The sequence below is a fragment of the Passer domesticus genome, chromosome 5 (genome assembly GCF_036417665.1).
Source record: "Passer domesticus isolate bPasDom1 chromosome 5, bPasDom1.hap1, whole genome shotgun sequence".
Classification (NCBI taxonomy): Eukaryota; Metazoa; Chordata; class Aves; order Passeriformes; family Passeridae; genus Passer; species Passer domesticus.
The window spans coordinates 36,102,602-36,110,814 of NC_087478.1; the positions used below are offsets into that span (position 1 = coordinate 36,102,602).

General features: G+C 40.2%; 1 long non-coding RNA gene across 1 annotated transcript; it reads right to left on the minus strand.

Moving 5' to 3' along the window:
- Positions 1-3,425: 3,425 nt before the first annotated feature.
- On the minus strand, positions 3,426-4,414 carry LOC135301334 (uncharacterized). Its single transcript, XR_010363083.1, has 2 exons — positions 4,253-4,414; positions 3,426-3,651 (listed from the first exon to the last, which is right to left on the minus strand). It is a non-coding gene; the product is annotated as an uncharacterized LOC135301334 (long non-coding RNA).
- Between the last annotated feature and the right edge of the window lie 3,799 nt (positions 4,415-8,213).

Sequence of the window (8,213 nt, forward strand, 5' to 3'; positions counted from 1 at the left end):
TGAAAAAATAAATTATGACCTGCAAAAGAGTCTCTCTCAGTAACTTTTAACCTTTTATGATTTTTTTTTTTTTGTGTATGTTTCCAGATGGATCAAGGATTTAGAGAACAAAGGCCAAATTAGAAGACACTTCAAACTGTAGTCTAACAAAAGGACCTGTTCTTTTCATTCTTTTCTTTGCCTTACATTTGTGATTCTCAATTGGGGGGTGGGAGGAATTACCACCTCCAATGCTCTCATTTTACTTCCGAGTTAATTTTTTGAGTCCTGCAGCCAGCAAACATGTCAGCAGTGTGCCATAGGAAGTTGCAATTCCCAAAGCAGACCAAGAGAAGGGTTTCCCTTGGGCACACTCTCTCCTGTGTGTGATGGAGAAAGAGGCTGACTACATTTCACAGTGAAGGAAGCCAGAGAATGGTTCCAGTAATGTAATGAAGACATTTGAATTCTCCTGAAGGGGAGGGTACCTTTGGGTCAGAGCTGTTGCATAGGGATGTGTTAGTGGAAAGTGTAAGAAGCTGTCAGGCACTGAGACACTGACACTGGCAAGGAAAAGCAAATTAGAAGAATGTAATTGGTCCAAGTAAAGTAGCACTGGCTGAAAGATGGATAGTTAGACCAGCTAATGGAGTGAATTTAGACTAGTAATTTGACCCTTTTCCACTCATTATGAAGTGAAACACAAGGCAGAGAACAGCCAAGATGCCAAATAAGACTCCTCATTATTCCAGTCAGTTCAAGCAGGGTAAGGAGCTGGAATGTATTTCAGAAGAGACAAAGAAAAAGGAAGAAGCTTGAGAGCAAATGTGCTAAGCTGTTGCCTCCCTTAAATGTGCAATATGGATACATTCACATAAAGGAAAAGAAATGTGGGGGAAATAGAACAGACCAGGAAGGTCTGAGATGACTCTCTGCTTTCAGGTGGGCAAGAGTGGCTGTCAGTGGTTGTTGTACTTTAAGAGGGCCTTGATGCATTGTTACTTTTATCAGATGACCAAAGGGCATGAAAATGGCCCCTGATACCCCAGTAACTAAACAGTACGTGTTCTTTGATGTGCTACTTCTTACTGATTTGGGTGCACAATACTTCAGTCCTGGAGCCAGGTCCTAAAATCCATACCTGGAAGTTAGCAACTTCTCTCTGTGTGGTGAGTCAGAAGTGGGATGAAAACAAGCCTCTCTGCTGTTAAGATGGGCTGAGGGAAACACAGCCATGAAGAAAGGATACTGCAGGGGATGTTCCCCAATTCAGCTCTCTCCTAATGCCAGGATGAACTCACTTTTAATCTTAGACACCTAGTCTGACTTGTGGGTGCCCTCCCTCCCCACTCTGCCTTTTAGAGGTGCACAGCAGAGAGGGAAATGTGATATTTTTGGGACAAGAAAGAGCTTGCACATAGCTTAGTGAGGAGAGAAAGGCAAATCAAATCAAGCTCTCTTTTCACTGGGCTACAGGTTCATGTTGCCTCTTGCTCTCTGGTTTCCCTGCTCTGGAAATCTTCTTTGCTGTAGGCTGGCCCAGCTTTAGCACACAGACTGTATTATCTTTTATTTTTTCTTAATTTCTTTGCTGTCAGTATCATGATAGATAATAGAAAAAAAATGTTACTGTTAGGATGTTCAGGCATTGGAATAGGTTACCCAGGGAGGAGCTGGAGTCACAGCCCCTGGAGGTGTTTAAGAGGCACGTGTGTCTGGTACTGGGTGGTGTGGTTCAGTGGTTACAGTGGCATTGCTGGGTGGATGGTTGGACTTGATGATATTGAAGGTATTTTCCAACCTTGATGATTCTGTGTGGGAACACCAAGACTGAGACTTGAATCAAGTTGCATACATCCTACTCTGCTGCCCCAGCAACTGAATTGCAGAAACCACTTCACTGGGCATGTCCTAAACATTTGAGAAGCTGATTTCACTCTTGCAGAATTTCTGCGGATTCCAGTGCACCCTGTACAAAGAAAAAACTCATGTTTAAATAAGTTTTCTTTGAAGAATTCATCTATGGAACTCTAATACACAAGACTGATTTTCTTTTTTAAACTTGATATCTGGAACAGCTAAAATACCACTAGAAAATAATAATAATAATTAAAGAAAGTGTTAATAAATCATAGAAATACCACCTGATTTGTGACTCCATCTGTATTAGTGCATACTGTTATTTTAGTAACTAGCTCATGACATATGTTCTACCCTCTGCTTGGAAGGAAACACTCATTTTTTGCACAATCATTTATTTATTTTAGCAGGACCTCTAGTAATAAAATCAGCTGGCCAATGTTTCATGAAGAAGTAACTGCTTTTATAACCAGTTAGAAACTGAATTTCTGAAATATTGTCTTAGAAAAGTGACAGGGGGAAAATGAAGAGAGGACAAAAAGAAAGGCCTAATATATGTTTGCTTTGAAGCAAGTCTGTCAACCTATGAGATTTCCATTGCCTAATTTTTTGTGGCTGCCCATAACAGCTCTCAGCATGGAGAGAGTAGCAGACTTGGGCTTTTAATAAAATGCACATTTAACCAGACGAGACCTTGGGAAAACTTCCCCAAATCCCAACTATCCTGGGCTAGATAAGCAGAAGTTTTTGTTAGAATTACACAGCCCTTTGGGACGTGTCAGAAAAGCCTTGTGATGTGTAAAGAGCAGCCCCTGTGTTTATGAGGGATGGTAAATGAATCCCTTTCCCACAGTGGCCATCTGTAATAATGTCACTTTAGGAGGATGACACGACCTTCCCCTTGCCTTTAGCCAGCATCTTTAGCCATGGAGGCCATGAAACTTGCACTTGCATGCAGAGCCTAAAGAAAAGGTGTTCTTGAAGGTCCTTGGGTTTCATCTCTTTCAGATTCCCTCAGCAGGCCTGGCTGATAGTTTTCTTTCAATTTCTCTGTGTAAGAAAGCCCAGTGCCTTGGTTTTGTGATCCATTGTTCACACAGACCTCGCCTGCCACACGCAGTGCTCTGCTGATCTGCTGGGACACTTCATCGTTCAGCAGGGAGGGATGTTTCTGCATGCTTTGGCTGGGGGTGCCTTGCTGGCCTTTGGGTTAAGAGACCAGAACAGCAAGAGGCAAGTGGCAGTGCAACTTCAGAGTGATTCAGAGAGCTCAGTTTTGCACACAAAAGAGTGAAGTTATCCTGCTGTTGAGAAAAATCCACCTGTTACATCTTTGGCAGCCCCTTTTCTGACCTCTTCCACTATGCTTCCCTGATGGGAACAGAATTTCCTGCAGAGCAAGGGTATTTTTCATAGAATCAAAGCTGAAAAGTTTGTTTTCTGCAACAATAGTGTAGTCTATCTATTATGCTACAGGCTATTCTCAGTCACATTTGTACCAGGGCTGCTTTTCTGCACCCCTTTGTGCCACCTGAAGGTATAAAATCCCAAGAGAAGTTCATGCAAAACTGTCACAATATCGCAGGCTATTGTCCTTAATTATGTGTAATTTAAAAACATTGGCCTATTGTCCACAATTTTTTTGAATGGAAAATTCTCTTTCCCTACTGACCAAAGAAAAGTCCAATTTAATTTTGTCTCTATAGTTTTTGTGATCAATTCTTGCTTCTTAATAGGCGAAAAGCAATTCTGGTCTTGCAGAAGCAGTTTATCAGTATTCATATGTCCAGAAAAAAACAGTGAAAGCAATACCTGTTGAAAGAGAGACAGAGAAGAGAGATTTTCAGGAAGATTCTTTTTAACAGAAAAAAACCCCAGAGAATATTTGACGTGACTGGCAGGTAACATTTTGTATCACCAGGCCTCCACCATAACGGAAATGAATTGGCAGCTTTTCTTCATGGGTGTGGTTAAATTAATGCAATGATACCTAGCAACATTAATTCAAACAAAATGTTGAAAGGAAATGCAAAAAATGGGGGACAAGCTTTTGAAGGTGGCTATAATATTGTTCTTTTATACACATCTATAACGGTAAATTGTCATAAAAGATTTTTTGTGGAAACTGCATTTATTTTTTTTCAGACCAGGCATTCAGCATCTGCTGCCCTAATTGCACTAAAACATAGTTCCTCATCATAAAATGAGATTTCTCCTGTGCTCAGCTTGTAATTTTTACTGCCTTTTACAACTCCAGCACTTACTGCACATTTATATTTTTGATTATTCTATTCAGAAATTAACAATTTCATCGTTAATAAATAAACCTTTTTTTTTCCCCCCACTGGGCATCTGTTGTTAAAAGAAGAGCTAATCTTGATATGTTAAGTAAAGACACATGAATGAGACCAACATGCAGAAAGCTCAGAAATATCCAGACACGTTTAACACTGGCAGCCACTAACGAGGCTGTCAAGTGCCTGTCGAATTTCAGATGTTTTCCTTGCGAGGCTTGGTGGTGCCTATGAGCACTGCCAACAGATTGTTAAAATAACCCCAGGAACACGCCCTTTCTAGGTCAAAACCAACTGTGAAGCTGAGTGCACTGTAATTATAGTGCACTTAATGAGTTACAGCTTGAGCTAATCACACCCCACTGAACTAAAAAGCTGTAATTACACAGGGAGATAATGTGAGCTTGGCAGGATCTCCTACGGCAGCCTATGGCTTTGAGGGAAGGAAGCTTCATAGCCTGTTGGCTGGGCATTACAAGCTGGGGCTCAACTGGGCAAATTTGTAATTCAAGAGGTAAAATCAAGTTTGTGGTCAACAGAGAGCAAACCTTAGTAGTATTTACCAAGCTAATACCAAAATGTTTCCATTGAAGGTTTACTTGGAATTAATTATTTTTGTCAAATCAACCAATATGGTACTGGTTTTATGACTGCATTGTGCTGTTTGAAGGAAGCGAATATAATTTATTGATGTAACTAAAAAAAGAACTGGGGCCTCTGTATTCTTCTAGTGTTCCATATGTTCCTCTTATATCACCTCCTATGAAAGAGGTGTCTGGATGAGTTATTAAATTTAGGGCTTTACATTTACTTCTTGATTTCCTGATTTTCTGAAGGTCTCAATTTTGCTTTTTATTTAAATATAAAATTTAAATAAAAAGTAAAATTTATTTTCTATATAAAATACTATTTAGGCAAATTTTACTTGGTGCTACTAAATATTTAATTATTGGTTAGATCTTAGATGGGTTTTGTTCTGTTTGTAAAGCATATGGGCTGTGCTACAAGTAGAACATTTGACATACAGGACCTCCTTACCACTGCAGAAGTCCCACAGAGTTCATAGTTCATAGAATTTACTATACTAATCCTCAACAAAATGCCAGACTGTTGTATTTGAGAACCTCGTGGTGCCCTCCTCTTTATAGAGGAGCAAAGTTGTGATGGAGATAAGTAAGAGTGGAGGTATTTAATTTATATTTACTGAATATCAGCAGCCTGATCTAGTTGAAGCTGTCCCTGCTCATTGGAGGGAGCTTTGACTAGATGACCTTTAAAGGTCCTCTGAACCCATTCTGCAAAGAGGGAGAGACTGGAGAAGGAAAAGTCATTAATGAAATATTGTGTGGCTAACACAGCAGAGAAGTTAAACTGCATGGGGTGAATCCAGGCTATCACTGGAACATTTCCAAAGACAGCCACGGACACAGTGGTCCCAATAGTAATGGCTTTTATTCTTGATCCACTCTTTTAATTGATGGATAAGTGAATTTAGACTTTGTATTCATTCACACAGTATCACATGCAAATATTTCTGCTAAAACAGTATCTGCTCCAAATCCTCCTGTCTACCACAAGTATCACTGTTGCAGTTAAACACAATCTCATAACTCAGTCAACTAAAATGCTGCTTTAAATTTAGTGCCTGTAGGCACTTCTTTTCACCAGGAGATGTTGCCATGTCACATTTTAGCTGTCCCCTTTGGCCACTAGATCAGTGCAAGAGAAGTTGCTCTAATTTTCAGGAAAATGTTCTTTAGAGAAAAGGACCAGATGTTCACTTGTGCCAACAAGCAGAGGATAATGGAGGAACATTATCCTGCAGGAATAGTGGGATGAAAAGGGCTCATTGTGTTTCTAAGTGGAAGCCTGCATAACCTGCTCCCTACTGGGCCACATGAGCTTCCAGTGGCAGGAAAGGAAGGTATCAAAGGGAGCAGCTGCAGTGGGACATCCCAGGATAAAAGCCACCTGGGCAGAAAAGTGATTATGTGGCATACACAGTGGAGAGGGGTCTGCCTGAAGCCAAGGCTCTCCTGGAAGCAAGGAGAGTCTGAGAAGTCTCTCTCTCAGGGGGGATTTCTACCAGGGTGGATTTCAGTGAAATGACTTATTATGTGGTTGTTGTAACTTCTCTTGCTTTTTTTTTAATTCTGTTTTTGTTTTGTTTTGGTTTGGTTTTTTTTGTTTTGTTTTGTTTTGGGGTTGGTTTTTTTTTTGTTGTTTTGTTTTGTGGGGTTTTTTTAGGTTGCTTTGGTTTTGTTTTTTTGTTTTTTTTTTTCCTGCAAAGAGATGAAATCGAGATTTGCAGATGAGGTAGGAAGTTCTGCATATACCTGGCAGGTGGTCACCAGGAGATGGCACCTTCCAATGCAGAAGGTGATACTCCTTTCTCTCAGTATTGCAACTTGTACACCAGGCTCTCTTGTGAAGAGGAGGACTTGGGGCTGGAATGATGCATCATTCAGCCTCAGGAGTAAGCAGGAGAAAGAACCATGTTCAAGTCCCTTTGCTAGGAGCTGTTATCAGAATCAGTGAACTTTCTTGTCAGTCCAGGCCCAAGAGGAAAAAGGCTGCTATGTGAAGCCATACAAAGATTGGCTATTATCAGCTGGTGAAAAGCACTTTTTGAGTCAACAGGTTTGCTGTAGGCACAAGGGAATGAAGTCTCTTGAAGCCCTTCCAAGGCCCTCAGTCCTTGCATAATCAGTGTCTGCATGTTTCTGGTGAAATGTATACCAGAAGAGGAAGGGCTATCATAACTATTGAGATTTTCATGATGCCCACGTGGAAATGAGTGCCCATGAACTCACATCCTTGGCAGAAGTGATTGGTTAGGACTTTGGTTCATTTTAATAAAGTTTTACTTGTTTATATGTATAAAAGCAAAATAAAAAATCTAGAGAATGAGAAGTACCATATAAATATTCAACATAATTAGATATTTCTATTTTACATATTGTATCTATAAGCCCTGTGTTTGTATTTTGGCATTAAGACACTGCATAAATGTAAATATTAAGCTAGTTCCAAAATGTAGGTATTTTTTAATGCTATAAAGAAGGTTGCAAAGTGGAGGCTTTTTTTAAAAAAATCTCTACTACAAATATCTGGCTTCATTTTTATATTCTAAAATTTGTTAGCAAAAACAAAGTGTAGACAGTGGTGGTTCTGCACTTGCCTTCGCCAGGAGTAGTCTCTCTTTTACCTAAACTCCAGCAGTTCCCTGGAGCCTCAAAGTGCTGCAGCAGCATTGGAGCACTGCTGAGACAGGTGATGCAGGATTAAGCCACCTCCACCCACTGCATCACTGGAGACTTCTCTGGTTTTGTAGAGACCACTGTGTGTAAGCTGACTCTCAAACCATCACTGTAACACAGAAAGGCCATGGTCACTCAGAGGCTTTGAAAAGCTTGATTTTGAGGCTGGGGGTCAAGGTGGTCAGGCACTGGAAAAAGAATTCTCAGAGATTACAGACTCTCCCTCCTTGGAGATGTTTAACTAACTCTTGATGGGATTCTGAACTATCTGTTCTAGCCATGCCTTCTTCGAGCAGGCAAATGGACAAGGTGACCTGCAGAGGGCCCTTCTAGCTTGAATTATTCTATGACTCTATGGGCTTGGCAGAAAATCCCTCTCTGCTGGGTGATATATAGAAATTTACATTATTTGTAGATAGCTAATAAAAGATGCTTTTATTGCCTTACTCGTTGGAAATGCATTTGCTTTCTTGTTACTGTAACTCTCAACAGTGTCTGTACTTGTCTGACCCCACTGAAGAGGTAATAGAGGTCTCTGAGGCACACTATACATATATATTGTTTAAATTAAACTCTGTGCTGCAGCATAGTGCTAGCTTTTCCAATTTTCTCCTTTTCCAGGGCATGTAAGTGTTTATGTCCTAAGCTATATAACATAATAAGGAAAATAGCAAATGAGTTTCTTTAAGAAATTCTTGGCATTTTAATAACAGTACTCAGGCTGGAAATGTTTTAGTGCATATGGTGAAAGTTATTTGGAGTCCAAGGCCATTATGAGAATCAATGACCCAGGTTTGAAAGCATGAAAAACTTGCATATT